Below are 18,473 nucleotides of genomic sequence, written 5' to 3'. Positions count from 1 at the left end.
ACTGAAGTCATCTGGTCCTGGACTTTTGTTTTTTGGGAGGTTTTTTATGACTGTTTTCATGTCTTTACTTTTGAACAGTCTATTTAGATTTTCCAGGTCTTCAGAATTCAGTCTAGGAAGGTTATATATTTCTAAGAAGAACTTGTCTGTTTCTTCTAGGTTATCGAATTTGGTGGTGTATATCCTTTCATAGTGTTTTTGTATAGTCATTTGCATTTCTGTGGTGTCTGTTATAACTTCTTTCATTTTTTATTTTGTTTATTTGAGCCTTTTCTCTCTTTTTTTTGTTTTTTTAGTGAGTAGCCAGAGGTTTGTCAATTTTATTTATCTTTTCAAAGAACCAACTCTTTGTTGCATTGATTTTTTTTCTATTGTTTTTCTGTTTTGTTTAATTCTCCTCTAATTTTTATTTCCTTCCTTCTATTGATTTTGGGCTTCATTTGTTCTTCTTTTTCTAGTTCTTTAAGGTGAAATGTTAGGCTATTTGCCTGTTTCTTGAGGTGGGCCTGTAATGCTATAAAGTTCTCTCTTATTATTACTTTTGTGGCATCTAAAGATTTTTGATATGTCATTGTCATTCTCACTTATCTCCATGTGTCTTTTGATCTCCTTTTATTTCTTCTTTGACCCAGTGGTTGTTGAGTAGCATGTTGTTTAAACTCCACATATTTGTTGTTTTCTTAGCGTTCTTTTTGCAGTTGCTTTCTACTTGCAAAGTGTTGTGATCAGATAATTTGCTTGGTATGATTTCAGCCTTCTTAAATTTGTTGAGACGAGTTTTGTGCTCCAACATATGATCTATCCTTGTGAATGTTCCATGTACAATAGAGAAAAATGTATATTCTGCTGTTCTGGGTGAAAAGCTTTGTAAATGCCAATTATGTCCATTTGGACTTATGTGTCATTTAAAGCTGATATTTCCTTATTGATTTTCTGCTTGGATGATATATCCATACTTGTCCATGGGGTATATACTAAGTCCCTTACTATAACTTTACTTTTATCAGTTTCTCCCTTTACTTCTGTTATTAATTGCTTTATATAATTTGGTGCTCCCAGGCTGGGTGCATATATATTAAGTGTTATGTCTTCATGACGTGTTGTTGCTCTTATCATTATAAAGTATCCATCTTTGTCTCTTTTTACTTTTTATATCTTGAAATCTATTTTGTCTGATATAAGTATGGCTACATCTGCTCTTCTCTGGATGCCATCTACTTGGAGTATCATCTTCCACTCCTTCACTTTCAGTCTGTGTTTGTCTTTGCAGCTGAAATAGGTTTCCTGAAGGCAGCAAATAGTTGGATTTTGTTTTTTAATCTATGCCGCTACTCTGTGCTTTTTAATTGGTGTGTTCAGTCCATTTATATTTAAGGTGATTATTGATATATGAGGACTTCCTATAGCTATTTTATATTTTGTTTTCTGGTAGTTCTGTGTCTCCATTTTTCTTTTTCCTTGTGTTTCTGTTTGTTATTTTAGTTTGGTGGTATTCTATAATTTTTTCCCTCCATTTCTTCTTTTATATATGTTAGTGTTTCAGGCCTAGTATATATGCTGCTGAAGTAAGCACATATGTTTCAGTTCTAAATTTTTGTTTTGTGGTTACCATTAGGTATATGCAAAAAAAGTTTCATATGTACAGTAGTCCTTTTTCTTATGATTGCATCTTATCTCCATTCACTTGTGCAAATTCAGTTCTTACCACCCTCCCCTTTTACGTTTTTGTTGTCACGAATTATCTTTTAATACTATGCATTCATTTCTAAATTGTAGTAATTATTATGTTCTTTTGTTCAATGCCTTTACCTCCTTTAACTTTTATGTTATGTTTAAGTGTTTAATACCCTATTCTGAAAAGAGTTGCAATGCCCTGTTTCTGTCTGTGTGTTAGGCATTGTAGCTTTGTATCCTTTTGTCTTTTTGTTTCAGGTAGAAGAACACCATTCAGCATTTCTTGTAATGCAGATCTTATGGTCAATTCCATCAGTTTCTGTTTGTCTGGAAAGCCTTTGTTTTGTTTCTCCTTCATATATAAAAGATAACTTTGCTGGATATATTATTCTTGGCTGGTGAATTTTCTTTTTCAATATTTTGAATATTTGATTTCACTCTCTCCTAGCTTGTAGTGATTCTGCTGAAAAATCTGATGATAATCTAATAGAGTTTTCTTTATAGGTTACAGTGTTCTTTTCCCTGGCTGCCTTGAGAATTCTTTGTTGTTAATGTTTAACAGCTTTAAAGTAATGTGCTTTTCAGAAGGCCTTTTTGGATTGAGATAATTAGGTGTTTTATTGGCTTCTTGGATTCAAGGCTCCAGTTCTTTCCATAGGTTTGGGAAGTTCTCATCCATTGTTAGTTTGAATAGTTCTCTGCTCCCTTCTGCCTCTCTTCTCCTTCTGGTATACCCATTATTCTTATATTGCTCTTTTTTATGGAGTCAGTTTTCATAGAGTTTTTCCTTTTTTCTTTTCTTTTCCTTTTCTATTTTTTTAAAGTTGCAGAAAAGGACAGTTTATTAGAAGAAAAAATACAATTCAAAGAAGCAGAAGCGGGCCCGAGCATTAGAGAATGGCTCAAGGGCCATTAGTAGACGAGAAAGTATACTACAAAGAGTTTGGAGTGGACCAAGCAAAAGAAGTTCAAAAAGGCCCAAGGGGGCAAGGCCAAGGGCAAGGGCCAAGGCCAGGGAGTCAATATTAGGAGAAAAAGTGCACTCCAAAGAGTTTGGAGAGGGCCAAGCAAAGGAAGCTCAAAAGACCTTGACTGGCCAGGACTTGGAGTTTTTATCCCTTTTTCTCTAGAATAGGCTGTTCCTCTCTGGGTGTGGGACCACTTGATTGACACCTGTGATTGACAACAGGCTATTACCTCATCTCTGTAGACTGCACATGTTCCGTCCCAGAATTCAGTCCGTTATAATGATATTGATGAATTTCCAGGCATATGTATGATATTATAATGATGGTATGATGAGGCCCAGGTGAAATGAAGGTCGTTATGGCCTTGACTGCGCAGGTGTGAGTGACTGGTCTAATCCAGTCAGGTATTTTGTACCCATTTGTTTCCCCATAGGGGTGGATAATTACATTGAAAAAGGGAAGTTTTGGGTGGAGAGGGGAGGTCTTTTGGGTGGTGCATTCTGTGGGACATGTGGGAATGCAGAGACCCAATGTCGACCTCTAACTGCCTGTCTTGGTTTTCCCTTGAGAGATGTGATCCCCATAAAATCGCTATGGGAAGTTGAGATACAGGAGGTCTTTTCTTCTATATCTACTTCCTGCTGGGCAGGGATGTAGAGCTGTCCCTGCCTATTTGGGGGCTTTATGGAACTCTCCCCCTATCTGATCTCAGATGAGAGGAAGGGGTCTTGAGGTCCACCTGGAAGACCATGTTGGCTTCTTTGGTTGTGACTGGCAATCTTGCTGGGGTACCTTCTGTATCCCCAAGGTCCCTCAAGATGTCTTGAGACTGGCATAGAGTGTTGAGGAGGTCTCACGGGAAAGGGGCCCCAGACTAGAGTCTCAAGGGCTGAGGAGAGATAGTGTCAAGCTGAAGAAAAAGCAGTAAAGATGGAGACGGCGTTCAACCAGCACCCTGAGAGGCAGTCGGGCTGGGAAGGGGCCAGTGTGGCCTTTGGAGCCCTACCACGGAGGAACCATGGACAAAGGTCCCTCAGCTGCCTGCAAAGGCCCACAACCTGGCCACACACCAGTATCCAGCCTCCTTGCAGAAAGGAAAAGGCAACGGAGTAGCAGAGAGGAGAGGGAGAGGGAGAACCATTGGCCAGCACCCTTATGGGCATTCGGGTTGGGAGAAGACCCAGGGAGGCTTTGGAACACATCACAGAGTCGCCATGACCAGCCTTCCTCAGATGCTTCCAAAAGTAGTTCACCCTAACCTCACGCCGTCCTCGGGTTCCCTTCTTACTCCCAAGAGAGAAAAGCAGTTGGGCTAAGGCCAACATTCCTCTGACTTGGCATCGGAGGAGATTAACCAGAGCCCTTCTGCTAAGCCTCCCCTTGGAAAATGGCAGCTGCGCTTGTCACTTTTAACTGGCTGATGAAGGCCCATTGTTTGTGTGATAGGAGAAAGAGACAAAAAAATATTGATGAAGGCCCACAAGTGGGCAAGGCAAACGAAAAGCCCTGATCAGGGCCGGCCAAGTGGCTCAGTTGGTTAAGAGCTTGCCCAAGAGTGCAAGCTCTGAGCAACAGGGTCCCCGGTTCATTTCCCACATAGGCCCAAGCTGAGCTGCTGCTGAGCTGCCAACAGGTGGCAGGATGGCTCAGCTAAAAAAAAAAAAAAAAAAAAGCACAGATCTTATTTACCTCTCTTTTCAATCCCAGATGAGTCCCCAATAAATGAAGCAGGATTTTTTGATGTGTGATTTTGTGTGTGTACCGGGATCATGGTCCCGTGGAACCGAAGAATGGATACATGGACCAGAGAGGTAAAGTTGCAGAAAAGGACAGTTTATAGAAGAAAAAATACATTTCAAAGAAGCAGAAGTGGACCCGAGCAGTAGAGAATGGCTCAAGGGCCACTATTAAAAGAGAAAGTACACTCCAAAGAGTTTGGAGCAGACCGAGCAAAAGAAGCTCAAAAAGGCCCAAGGGGGCAAGGGCCAGGGTCAGGGCCAGGGTCAGGGCCAAGGTCAGGGCCAGGGTCAGGGCCAGGGAGTCATTGTTAGGAGAAAAGGTACACTCCAAAGAGTTTGGAGCGGGCCAAGCAAAGGAAGTTCAAAAGGCCTTCTTTTCCCTTTGATTTCTCTCTTCTTCTGCTTGGGTCATTTCTATATTTCTGTCTTCGATATCACTAATTATTTTCTCCATTTGGTCTGCTGTATTTCATAAGCTGGCTAGTGCATTCTTCATCTCATTTATTGAGTTCTTCAGCTCCAGAATTTCTATTTGGTTCTTTTTTTATAGTTTCAATCTGTTTAGTAAAGCACCCCTTTTGTTTGCTGATTTCATTTCTTAGCTCCTGGAACTTATCTTCTGAGTTTTCATATATCTCATTGAGTTTTTCCGAACTGCAGTATTAAATTGTTAAATTCTTTCATTTAAATCATTTTTTTATGTCTCTAAGTTTATTTTCTGGAGAGTCTTCATTTTCTGTCTGTATTTCCTTGTTATCTTGGTTGTTCATGATATTTGGTGGATTATTTCTCTTGAAATTTTGAATGAATGAAAAAAGAAAAATTTTTTTTCAGCACTTGATTTTTTTTGTTTAGCATGTTCATAAGTAGAGGTCTTTCCTTTGTCCTGAAGGTGGTGCTACAGTATAAGATTTTGTTCTGTCTTACCTGTAGTGCTGGGACTTCCAGGATCTCTGTGGGGCAATGTCACTTGGGAGTGGGACATGCTTCCTGTGTGCCACTCTTGCCGCCCTTACAGCTGCCTCTACTAGGTTCTGCCACAATGGGTGGGTGAGGGGTGGGCAAGGGTTAGGGGGAGGAGATGGGCTCTCAACATCTACCACTTCATTCATTCCAGTGTTTTTAATGCAGTGAGTGCAGACCACCCAGGCTGAAATGTTGCTTCTGCCCCTTTTACTGTCAGCCAAGTGAGGGTTGCAATGCCAGGTGGTCTACTGGAAGGCAAGGTGGGGTGGATTCCTGCCTCCATGGCTTTGTCTACCTGGTGATGGTGACTGGTCGATTACCACCACCCTCTGCACCACTCCCCTATTTCTGATCTTGGCTTAAGCCTCAGTGTATCAGGCCAGTCAGTGTGGATTGCTGCCTCTCCCCTTCAGGCCCTGCCCAGTGCAGCTTGCAGCCTGACCCTTCGTTGCTGTTGCTTCCCCTGGGACCAAGGTGTGTTTGGGCTCCCATCTTTGTTCTTGCTACCTCTTCTTCCCCACTCCCTACCTGTCTTCCCTGTTCTCCAAGATGCCCACGTTCATATATTTCAATGTGTGGATCTCTCAGACATGTTTATGTGTTAAGCAGGGAGTCCTTTGTTGAATTAAAGCTGTCCAACTTGCTGTGACTTCAAAGGGAGAGACCTGCAGGTTTTCTTACACTACCATGACATTGACGTCACTCTCTTCAGTGACTTTCTTGCTTCACGTTGTCATGGGGCCCTACCCAGCTGGAGGTCCTTGGGCTCATTGAACCGGGAAGCATTCTGTATTTTCTCTGCCCTGTTCAAGCTTTTCTTCTTTGCTTGATCACACCACACATCCTCCAACCTTGACCTCAGCATGAACTCATGGTTATTAACCCTCCCTTTGTGTTTGTGGTTCATGACACCTCCCTGTTTCTTTCTGACTGGGTTTATAACCAGTTCACATTCTGTTGTTGTCCTGTTGAAAATTAGAATTCCATTTTCCTTATTTGTTTCAATAGAACTTTTAGACTACCTCCATGCCAGACTCTATACTGGGATTGGGATATAGCAGTGTTCTGGAGTGGGAGCCCACCAAACTCCAAGGAGAAGGATGTAAAAGAATTTCAAGTTTTCCAAGTATTATGAAGGAAACAAACAAAGGGGTGGAAAAACCTACTTGACATTGAATGGCCAAGGAAGAAGGACTGTTGCCCTGAGGAGGTGATGTTGATGATGAAACAGAAAAGATAAAAATGAACTGACCACTTATAGAAGGCATAAGGAACAGAGTTATTTTTTCTAGTATTTATCATTTTCATACATAGACATTTTGTAGGCATTGGATTGTATCTATGAGTAGGTAACTGCCCGAAACTATCATACTAGCATGTCTTTCCCACTGATACCGTCTTCACTCCTAAAGGCCCTATATAAGGTCTATAACAAATTATTTTTCAAGTTAAGACAAAGGAGGACCATGTGTGTTTGTTAAAGAATATAACCTGGAAATGCAGCTGTTACCTGAGCACCTAGTACTGTATTCAGGGTTGGACAAAAGGGAGGAACAAGATAAAACTATATTCCCTTCAAACATTGGGTGGTGTTTTCCTCTGCATTTCCTCTACTCTTCCCCTGCCCCTCAATTTAGGTAATTCTGATTCATTAGTTCATGAGGAAAAGAGAGGGTGTGTGTGTGTGTGTGTGTGTGTGTGTGTGTGTGTGTGTGTGTGTGTAGCTACCATTGTTAGTCACCACCGTTATATGAATTAGTTTAAATTATTACTGCAACTTTAGTCCCAGAAGTAGACATTTGAGACAGATCTGAAGTTTTGGACTTTGGGCCTAAGTGGGTGTTATGATTTGATATCTTTAGCTAAGGGTCAGGATAAAAGTTCCAGAGTTCTTGGAAGTGAGAGGAATAGAGGGAGGTACTGAAAGGAAGCTAAACCAAGGAGGACAAGGATACACTAAAGATAAATTTTGCTGACTTCATAATTTTGCCTATAGTAAGCTCAGTAGACGTAAAACATTATCTACCAGGACAAAATCTAGTGTTTTCATGCAAGTCTAAGCTTATAGTTATAACTTGTACTGAAATGAGTTACTGTTTTTCAGAGAAAGACAGTGAAGATAAGAGTACGTGAAATGGTTTATAAGGCTTCAGTAACTTTCTTGAGGTATCTTGGCCAGTGCTTCTGAGAAAGGAAAGGCACTTAATGTGCTGGTTTGACCCCTCAAAACAGAGGTTCCCAGCATTTTTTCTTGCTGCCACTCAAGGAATGTCAACATTTATAATCACAGAGGACTTCTGTGGTGGTGTTTGCCATGTTTTAAAAATTCTACCACTTTGCTTTTTAAGGAAGTAGTAGTGATATTATCATAAGGATGATTTTGGATATACCCTAATCCTGAGTTATTGTTGGTAACAAGTTAATAATAATGTGGTAAACCTTGATTGAGAACATCTTCCTTTGTATTTAGACATTTATTACTTTTGTGATTAATTTACCTGACAGATAGTGTCAATAAGGTTGTGTTTTTGAAAATGACCTTATAGATCTCTAGCAAGCAGCATTTTTATCTGTACATGGGATGTTGTTTGCAGTTGTCCATCAATATTTGGTTTGACTTCCTCCCATTATAATTCTTCATAAGCTCAGAGAAGACATCTCTAGTGCTATATGAAATATAAATGATTCCTAGTAAATGGATGGGGATTTAGACTGTCAATTTAATAACATTTACCCACATGTAAAGTATATATACAGATGAGGCTACATTAAGAACTTATTAACTTGAAATTAATTTATGTGTTCACTTGAGACACATCTCTGGAACTTAAGGTGGTGTGTGAATTGTAAAAATGTGTCACTCAAACTGTAGCTAGCCAGAGTTTTATAGTTCTAGGTTCCCCAGTGGTCCTCCTGAAGTTAAAGGTATGCCTACTTTTAAAATGTCTTATAATAAGGGTGAAAATAGACTTAGATGCATTTGAATATATTTCTTTGGTAAGTGGAACTTGAGCTTCTGTCCTTAGGAAATATTTATTAGCAATTAATTAATTAGGGCACCTTCTCTGAATTACTCTAGTAATTTCAATAAGGGCATGGGCCTCCATGATAAATTTTGTCATGCAAAATATTAATTGAGGCAGCCTATTAAGGAATGATGAATGTGAAACGCAGACAATTGTGTAGAATTTTCAGACTTGTATATTGACTGTATTAAGCCAAGGAGAAATGTCCATTTAAATATATAGCTTGAGTTCAATTGGCGTGTAAATATTATTATATGTAAAGAATTTGCTAATATAATTCATAGGCATCCAAACGTGTCTTTATAACCCTTCTAGATAACTTAAGTTTTTAGTGAAACAGCTCCTTGAATGCTTTATAAAGAATTTGATCATTTACTTGAGGATTTCACTCTCATAGTGCTCTAGTATACTTGTGGATTTTTCCCTCCCAGGTGATCTGTAGGTCTTACTTTCTGCTATTGTGTGCAGACTTCCTTATACTAAAATAGCATTCATTACTTTATTCAATAAATATTTATGCCAAGAACTGTTAGATGATTAGGTTACTGAAGTGAATAAGATACTTTTTCTACCTTTGTGATGTGTTTTTATGTGATCCAGTCCCTGTAGAGAACCCCACCTCCTGGGTCTGTCCCTGCTCCCTTTTGGTTGACTTCAATCCCAGTTTTTTATTCCTTCAGTCTGAAACTGAACAGCCTTGGTAGAGTTCCAAATTAAAAAAGAAAAGAAAAAGTACATTTTTCCTTTTATTTCCTTTTCACTGATGATTTTATTCCTAGAAAAATCTAGGTATGCTATATTTTACCTAAATTGATTTTAAGGCATACGGTTCTTTTGTGAATCACTCACCAAGAAAAAAGTGCTGGCACTAAGCATAACAACAGTGCTTTGATTCTATGGTTTTGTTACTGAACTCAAGGAGTTTGCCTCTTACAGTGTTCTGCTCAAAATGAGACATGGTCATCGTTAGGTAGTTTCACTTACTTGCAACAAGGGGATGGGATTCACATCCAAGCCTCTGTCTCCCCAAAGGGAAGCTTAGCCATTGCTTATATCCACAGTTTGGTTAAGTACATGTTGAAGGATCCTGGGGAGTTCAAACGTCAGTATTATTTCTGTAAGCAGCCTTTACAACGTCATTACTTCTTTTGGTTCAGCATGGGAATGCTTCAACCCATCCAGTAAAGATATCTACTAACACTAATAAGTATTTGAATCCTCCAGGAACAGGGGGCATTACTATGAAGTCTACCTGCCAGTCTTTTCCAGGCAACAGTCCCTGGGCCTGGACTGCTTGACTTAAAGGTGGTACTAGATGTCTAGTGTATGCGTTATTCTTTGTGCATTGCATGTAGCTAGCCGTAACACTATTAATGACTCTTCTCATGGCCGGGGTCACTATTACCTGAATGAACTATTCGTGTATTGCGTCCTTTTCATAATGTATGGAATCATGGGCTTCTCTTACTATTCTCCAAATTAGCTCTTGAGGAACAAATATCTTTACATGTTCGTTTATCAGCCACCCCGTAGAGGAGTCTCCTTAAAGCCCCTTCCTGGCCAATTTTTAGATCATTTTTGGTATACACAGGAGTGCACTGATTTAAAGTCAAGCTGGGGAGGAGAGCCTTGTTTTGTTTAGAGCTGTTCTTTTTGCTGTGGCATCTGCAAGGTTATTCCCTTTACCACCTCTGAATCTCCTTTCTGGGGGCCCCTGTAGTGCACCACTACAATTTCTGTAGGCTTTGTAATGGCCTGCAATAATCTCAGGATCAGGCATCCATCTCTTATCTGTTCATTCCCAGCCATCAGCAACTTTGCAGTACTCATCCCAGTTTCGAAGAAGTTATGAGGAGAAAATACAGGGGTCTTAAATACAGTGTTAAAACCGAGCAAAAAAATTACCGTGTTAAAACAGCAAAAAAATGAAAAGAAAATGGCCTTTTCACAGCCTGACTGTATATTTGAAAACTGCTACATTGTAAACCAATGACTTAGGAGATAGCTACTCTTAATATTCTGATATAATCCTTTGTATACATTTCCTTCTGGACTTTTACTCACACACACAAACACATACTCGTATACATCCATCCATCTATACCTGTCTTAATTTTTTTTTAATAAACAAACAACATCTTGTTAAGCACCTAGCTTTGTAGCTTCCCCCCACTTAGTATATTTTAAGATCTAGATCTTTCCATGTAAATATACATGTCATTATGTTCCACTGTATGGTTCTATTTACAAAAGTGTATGAGTTAAAGTGCCAGTTTGTACTGTAACTAATAGCATATTATCATATAAAATGTCTGTTAGGTGAAAAATAGTACTTTGTTTCAATAAAAAAATACTAGCGAAGTTAAACTTTTTCCCCCACAGGATTATAGGTTGTTTATATTTCTTTTGTACATTTCCTACCTACTCTTTTACAACTTTTGTTTTGGTGTGCTTTTCAACTGTTAATTACTGATTTGATGTAGTTCTTTATATATAAAGGGTATCAATCCACTGTGGTCACATAACAAATATTTGCTTCCTTGGTGTTCCTTTCCTTTTACTTTGTTTATGGTATTGTTGTCTGTACTCAAATTTATTAAGTACTATTATTGGTTCTGCCTTTCTTATATCAAGGTTAGAATCTTCTTTCTAACCCTAAGATTAAATAAATATGTACATATATGTTTAGTTTTTTTCATTTTATATTAAAGTTTTTATTCATATGAAAATGAATGATTTTGGATATATGGTATGAGATAGGAGCTTATTTTCTTAATTGCTGTCTAGTAGTTCCTAAGAAAGTTTATTGAATTGCTCTTTTTCTTACTAATATTGGAAGTCATCTTTATCATATCCTCAATTCTTAGATAAATGGGTATCCGTTTCTGAGCTTTATATTTTTCTGCTTTTTAATTTTTATTCTGCTGTGTTGGCTATTTCTGTATTAGTAGTATTTTGTTTAAATTATTTTAGTTTTATGGTCCATTTCAATAAATGTTAGGCTAAATACCCTCAAAGTTTTCCTAGTTATTTTAATTTTTATTTCAAATTAACTTTTGAAATATTTGTAAAATTCTGGAAAAAATCTATTGGTATCTTGGTTGGGATTACATTATATCTAATGATTACAGTGTATACTAAATAGGGGTAGAACGGACAATTTGATAATTTAATTTTTTTTCAATGGTTTAGTTAGTACAACAAACTACTTTAGGACCTACTGTGTACAAGAACCGTGTTTAGACACCAGAGATGCAGAGTTGAAAAGATAAGGACCTTCATCCTTTATACTGACTAGCTTTATAATAGTAGAAGGATTTTAAGTAGGTTGTATATTGTGAAGGATTATAAGATTTTGTCATATTTATATTTTAGAAATATTTCTCTGGAAGCAAGGAGGTGAAGATTTGAGCAGAGAAGAACTGGAGGTAGAGAAAATCCTTTAGAGGCTCTGTAGATTCTGAAGCCCAGGCCAGAGGTGAACTAAGGGTGGATCATAAAAGTATTAAGAAGTAGGAATGGATAGGCTACAGGAATGGATTTTAGACAGAAGGAGAATAGTGGAGAGGGAGGAGGCTTGTGATGATGAGTGCAGTGGTTTAAGCTTTGTCTGGGTGGAAAGTGATGCTGTCCCAGAGATTGAAATACAAGAGGAGGCACAGATTTCCCAAGGAAGATGTTATATTTGGTTCTAAATACAGCTGTCAATGGTGTATCTGGAGAGAATTGTTTAGCAAGTAGTTAGATAACTTGTCTGGTTTTCAGGAGAGAGCCCTTTCTCTGGAGATATAGAGCACTGGCAAAATTTGTTGCATGAGATAAGAAGGCATGCATCAGAGACCAGACGGGATGAAGCCAGCTCAGAAGAGGCAGAGTTGAGGCCCTGCTGGAGAGGAGAGGCCAGGGTCCAAGAAAATTCACTTAAACTTATAGCAATAACTAGAAGAATGATACCACAAGAGAAAAGGAGTAAGAAGAGGCTGAACAGATCACATGCTGCTGAGAGCTACAAGGTGTGATCAAAAGGTACAATGAATGTTTACATTTAAAACAATTAGGGTCGGCCGAGTGGCTCAGTTGGTTAAGAGCGCGAGCTCTGAGCAACAGGGTCCCCAGTTCGATTCCCACATGGTCCAGTGAGCTGCGCCCAACCTGAGCTGCAGCGACAGGTGGCAGGATGGCTCAGCTGGTGAGCATGTGCTCCTAACAACAAAGTTGCCAGTTCGACTCTCACATGGGATGGTGGGCTACGCCTACCTGCCACTAAGATAGAATCAGGGCACCTTGAGCTGAGCTGCCCTGAGCTGCTGATGGGTGGCTGGATGACTCAGTGGTTGGAGCATGCGCTCTTAGCAACAAGGTTTCCGGTTGGACTCCTGCATGGGATGGTGGGCTACGCCCACCCACAACTCAGAGTGAACACTGTACCTTGACCAGAGCAGCTGCAAGCTGCTGATGGGCGGCCAGATGGTGACTGGACTTGGAGCTGAGCTAACTGCGCCCTCCACAACTAAGATTGAAGGACAGCAACTTGGCTGTTCCCCTTCCCCAATTCCCCAACACTGTTCCCCTTCCCCAATTCCCCAATAAAATCTTTTTTTTCTTTTTTTTTAGAAAGCATTCCCAATAAAATCTTTTAAAAAATAAATTATTATAGTAAAAGACACATTGCCCTTAGGCCTCCTGAAAACACTCCCCCTGACTTTGAACACACTTATTTCATCGTTCTTGCCACTTTCTGAAGCAGTTCTAGAAGTTCTCTTTTGTAAGTGTCTTTAGTTGTGCTATCGTGACTTCCTCGATGTCCTGAATTGATTAAAAATGTTTTCCTTTCATGGTCATTTTGACTTTGGGGAAGAGCCAGAAGTTGCACAGTGCCAGATCTGGTGAATAAGGTGGATGAGGACACACCATAATGTTTTTATTTGACAGAAATTGCCATATACCAGAAGCGATGCGTGACACAGAGCGTTGTCATGATGGAGGATGAAGTAAAGACACTCATGAAAGAGGACTTCCAGAACTGCTTCAGAAAGTGGCAAGAACAATGGGATAAGTGTGTTTAAAGCAAGGGGTAGTATTTTGAGGGGGATTAATGGCAATGTGTCTTTTACTGTATTAAATTATTTTATTTAAACAGTCACCGAATTTTTTGATCACACCTCATCATAAGTAAGATGAAGATTGAACAATATCTTTTGGATTAACCACAAATGAGTTTGTACCTTTGCTGGGGTGATTTGAGTGGAATGGTGTCGGTTGAAGCCCCATATTGTGGGAATAAAGTATAAATATGAGAGTAGTTTCATTATTATCACCATTACTTTATTATTTCTATCACTGAAGAAAATTTGAAATCCTTATTTTTAAGGGGAATAAGGAATACAATTGCTTTACTTGTACCTCTAAATGTACATTTTTTAAATAGAAAATCCCTTTACCCACTATTTACTGGTACTAGGTTCTTGGCAGTGTGGTAATTCTGGGACTGAGTTGATATATGCTATGATATATGATATATGATATGATATGCTCCTTACCATTATGGAGAATTTTGCTGTCTGGTAGGGGGTGTCAGACTAACCAGTAATTATACAATTATTTATAACAGTTTCGGTAAGCCCTATCAAGAAAAATTAGGTAATACAATAGAGCTTATAGCACAGGGGGACAGGGGAGGGATCAAGGACACCTTCATGGAGTAAAGTGAATTTGAACTAACATGGGTTTTCCAGACTGCGTGTAAGACCCTGAAGTGAGATGAAGCTTACAACTGATTAAAACAACTCATTAAACAAATGAGATATGAGATGAGGTGGGAGAGGTAAACAGGTACTAAATCTGTCTAGGTTGTAGGTAACTTAAAGCGTTTTGGATTTTATCCTAAGAGTGATGGTAAACCATTGAAACACTTTAAATAGGGGAGTAACTTGATTTGTTCTTTAGAATGTAAAGTTTTTGAGGGCAGTTTCACTGTCTTGTCCCTCATGTCTAAAATAGTACCTGGTACTTTATAGATGGCTCAGATATTTTTTAATAAATGCTTTATTTTAAATGAGCGAATACAATTGTGTTTCACAAGATTGTTCCATCTGTTGTGTAAACAGATTGCAGTGTGAGGATAGCTATTGTGAAGATTATCTCCTGAAAATGTCCAAGTGAAAGACAGTGGTGCCTAAGGGTGGTGATGGGAATGGAGAAGCACATTTAGGAGGAAGAAAAATGTGTTGGTGGCACATGTGGGACAGGAAGATACTCAGGATGTTTTATGTATGAACAGCAGAGTGACACCTGTTAAGTCACTGTGATTTAACTGAGCTTATCCTGCCTTTTTTCCAAATGATTCTTCCTGCTGTCTTTTGGTTTTGCTTTTTGACATCACCATGCACTTCTAGATTCCTACTTACTCAAAGTCTGCCTTATTTTGTTACCCAGCTCTGTGAATTTAACATAAACTTCTAAAATGTCTCTTGAAGTTCTCCATTTTTCGAGCCACTTCCATGCTGGACGCCTGCATCATTTCTTGCGTAGGCTATTACTATTCAGTACTTCTGCCCTCTTGCCTTTCCAGCTCTATTTGTTCTCTGTTCCATATATATCCATAATATAGAAAAGAGCATATAATTCAGCTGCCTAAAAACTCTCAGTGTTTTCCCATTGCCTATAATATGAAATCTAAACTAATAGTACTGGTTGGTGGTTTTTTAAGAGTACGTTCAATTAAATTCAGTATTCACTCGAGCTCCTGCTATTTGCTTATCTGTGACTTAGCCACGTGTACTTACTCTGTGAACCTTCCTATTTTTCTGCCTTGATTTACTGACTCATCTAGATGATCATAACTGACTGCACTAGATATGTATGCTACTATTTTTCTGCAGCAGCTCTTTCAGCCTTCTCTGTAGCTTTCTTTAAATTGGCAAATAAATATTATTGGAGTAAAAATTGTCTGTACTTAAAGACTATCAATGCTTTAGATCACTTTTTTTTTTTAATCTTCTGGAATCCTCTGCCACTTGGCAGCAGGGTGTTATATAGATGCTTATGTTCAATTTATGGGCCCTTGGTGATGCCTGTGTCTTTTTCTGCTCTTCACACAAGCAGAAGTTACTTTTCTGTGTATTTGGGTGGTTCAGTTTTTCTTAGTATTTTTTCCTTTTTTTTTTTTTCTTAAAGATTTTATTCGGGAGTTGGGGGAGGGAGCAGCACTGGGGAATTGGAGAAAGGGAACAGACAAGTTGCTGTCCTTTTGTTCTTCAGTCTGGTTGTGGAGGACATAGCTTCACTGGTCCATGTTGGTGTTGTGATCATTGCGCTCTTCCTGACTGAGGCAGATTGGTTGCCGGCCATTGGACGGCCGCTCACAGCTGCTCACGGCAGCTCACACCGGCTGCCAGCCACTCATGGTAGCTTTACGGCAGCCCACTGCAGCCCCACTGCAGCCTATGCCATCACCAGCAACTCACAGCAGCCCAGCTCCAGGTTGAGCTGTTGTTCACCATCTTAGCTGTAGAGGGCGCAGCATCACAGGCCCATCCGAACCAGCAACCCTGCTCCTCAGAGTTCGTGCTCCCAAGCCAACTCTTAACCAATGAGCCACTCGGCCGGCCCTTCCTTAGTGTTTTTATCACAGCCATTCAGTTAACATTTGTTGATTGCTTGTGCCAGGGCTTTCAAACTTTTCTTTCTTAAACAGTGAAACAGGGTTTTTTTGATGTGTGTGATTGTGTGTGTGCTGGGATCGTGGTCTCGTGGAACCAAAGAATGGAGACACGGACCAGAGAGGTAAAGTTGCAGAAAAGGACAGTTTATTAGAAGAAAAAATACATTTCAAAGAAGCAGAAGCGGGCCCGAGCAGTAGAGAATGGCTCAAGGGCCATTAGTAGAAGAGAATGTACACTCCAAAGAGTTTGGAGAGGGCCAAGCAAAGGAAGCTCAAAAGACCTTGACTGGCCAGGACTTGGAGATTTTCTCCCTTCTTTCTCTAGAATGGGCTGTTCCTCTCTGGGCTTGGGACCACTTGATTGACACCTGTGATTGACAATAGGCTATTACCTCATCTCTTTAGACTGCACATGTTCCTTCCCAGAATTCAGTCTGTTATAATTAATATTAATGAATTTCCAGGCATATGTATATTATAATGATGGTATGATGAGGCCCAGGTGAAATGGAGGTCATTATGGCCTTTACTGCGCAGGAGTGAGTGACTGGTCTAATCCAGTCAGGTATTTTGTACCCATTTGTTTCCCCATAGGGGTAGACAATTACAATGAAAAGAAGTTTTGGGTGGAGACGGGAGGTCTTTGGGGCATTCACGTTCTGTGGAATGTGCAGGAATGCAGAGACCCAATGTCGGCCTCTAACTACCTGCCTTGTTTTTCCCTTGAGAGACGTGATCCCCATAAAATCTCTATGGGCAGTTGAGGGACAGGAGGTCTTTTCTTCTGTATCTGCTTCCTGCTGGACAGGGGCATAGAGCTGCCCCTGCCTATTTGAGGGATTCACAAAATTCTCACCCTGTCTGATCTCAGATGAGAGGAAGGGGTCTCGAGGTCCACCTGGAAGACCATGTTGGCTTCTTTGGTTGTGACTGGCAATCTTGCTGGGGTATCCTCTGTGTCTCCAAGGCCCCTGAATGAGGAAAAATAGATTTTAATTAATAAATTTCTTAATGAGCAGAGCTCAAAGCTATTGATGTAGGGTGGCTATGGGTTTGGAAAGAACATTAACCTTTAATGTTTGCAGTCGACAAGTATACTGGCCTGGGGAAATGTTAAAATATATTTAGTCTCTGGGATGGGATTATCCAAGAGTTAGGTCTGAAATGGCTTGGGGAATGTTGGGAAGTCACAGGTTTTAAGTAGTTATCTAAAGCAGGGGTGGGTGAGAGATATTCTGTGATTCAGTCTAGGGGCAATCTTTAATCTAGGATTCGGAAACTGATTAGAAGAGTAATCAAAGCCAAGGGCTAAGAAACTAGGGAAGGGGAGACTTAAATTTTCTATAGGGAAGAAAACTTAAATGTCTTTCAGTGAGGGGCTACTCACTTGGCCCGTATCAACCGGAGACCCCTGTTTTTCAAAGAAAATCTTAAGCAGAACACCAGTGCATAAAGCAGATAAACGTGGAACTGTGCTGGTTAAAGTGGGGTAATTAGACCCCACTGAATACATTTGTGTTTGACAAGATTATTCCATCTGTTGTATGGTAAACAGATTGCAGTGTGAGGAAAGAGGCCTCTCAACACCCGCTTGGTGGCTTTCAAGAGCCATCTCTAGGAGGTGGCTTTTAGACTCAGAAGCAGGAGTCACTGGAGTACAAGTGATAACCACAGTGGGAGAGATGACATTTCTAAGGAACTGGCACATACAATTAATGCCTGGAGTGCACCAGTATTCATATGACCAGCTGTCCTCTGCAAACTTTATGAAGTTAGTAATTGATTTTTCTAGCTAGAACCACCATTTTGGTACGTGTTAATGTTTATAGTGCTTTCTCTTGGTGGTCTACAGGTCATCTTTGTGAAAAAATGAGAAGATTGGTTTAGATTATTTCCTACTTCTACTTCTTAGCATTTTTCTCTCAATTTAAGTGAGTGTGTGCTTTTCAGCATTTATCCTGTCTGCCTTATTCATCCATTGTCCCCCTCTAGGTAATAAACATAGAGTTCCCAGTATGTCTTTGGCTGTTTTGTCAGAATCTAGCTTTGCTTTCTTCCTTGCTCACTTTCTTCATTCACTCATTCAATGAATCTTTATAAGATGCCTGCTATTTCAAGTACTCTTCTAAAATGCTGGAAGCTGGAGTAATGAAACAGGTAGAAATTTCTGTCTTCATGAAGCTGACATTATGGTTGGGGGGACATTCAAAAGCAAGAGAAATGTGTCAAGTACTAGCTGATAAGTACTATAGAAGGGAAGGAAAATTCCTATTATTGACCCTATATGGAGATGACCCTACCATTTTTTAAAAAAATTTTTTATTTTTATTTTTTATTGGGGAATTGGTGAGATGGGAACAGTGCTGGGGAATTGGGGAAAGGGGAACAGACAAGTTGCTGTCGTTTTGTTCTTCAGTCTAGTTGTGGAGGACGTTGC

At 39.7% G+C, this 18,473-nt stretch overlaps 1 protein-coding gene across 8 annotated transcripts in view; it reads left to right on the top strand.

The window, feature by feature from the left end:
* The window catches only part of RUNX1T1 (RUNX1 partner transcriptional co-repressor 1), a 169,052-nt gene that overhangs the window by 67,269 nt on the left and 83,310 nt on the right, over positions 1-18,473 (top strand). Inside the window, exon 2 of one of the 8 annotated variants that reach the window (XM_019624986.1) lies at positions 12,139-12,399. The exons of the other annotated variants lie outside the window; for them this stretch is intronic. The gene's annotated coding sequence lies outside the window, so the exon portion shown is untranslated. The remainder of the gene's footprint in view (positions 1-12,138; positions 12,400-18,473) is intronic. 8 annotated transcript variants of the gene reach the window in all.

Source organism: Hipposideros armiger, unplaced genomic scaffold (genome assembly GCF_001890085.2).
Source record: "Hipposideros armiger isolate ML-2016 unplaced genomic scaffold, ASM189008v1 scaffold_611, whole genome shotgun sequence".
Classification (NCBI taxonomy): domain Eukaryota; kingdom Metazoa; phylum Chordata; class Mammalia; order Chiroptera; family Hipposideridae; genus Hipposideros; species Hipposideros armiger.
The sequence above is the reverse complement of the archived record's forward strand: the minus strand, read 5'-3'. Positions and strand labels throughout refer to the sequence as shown.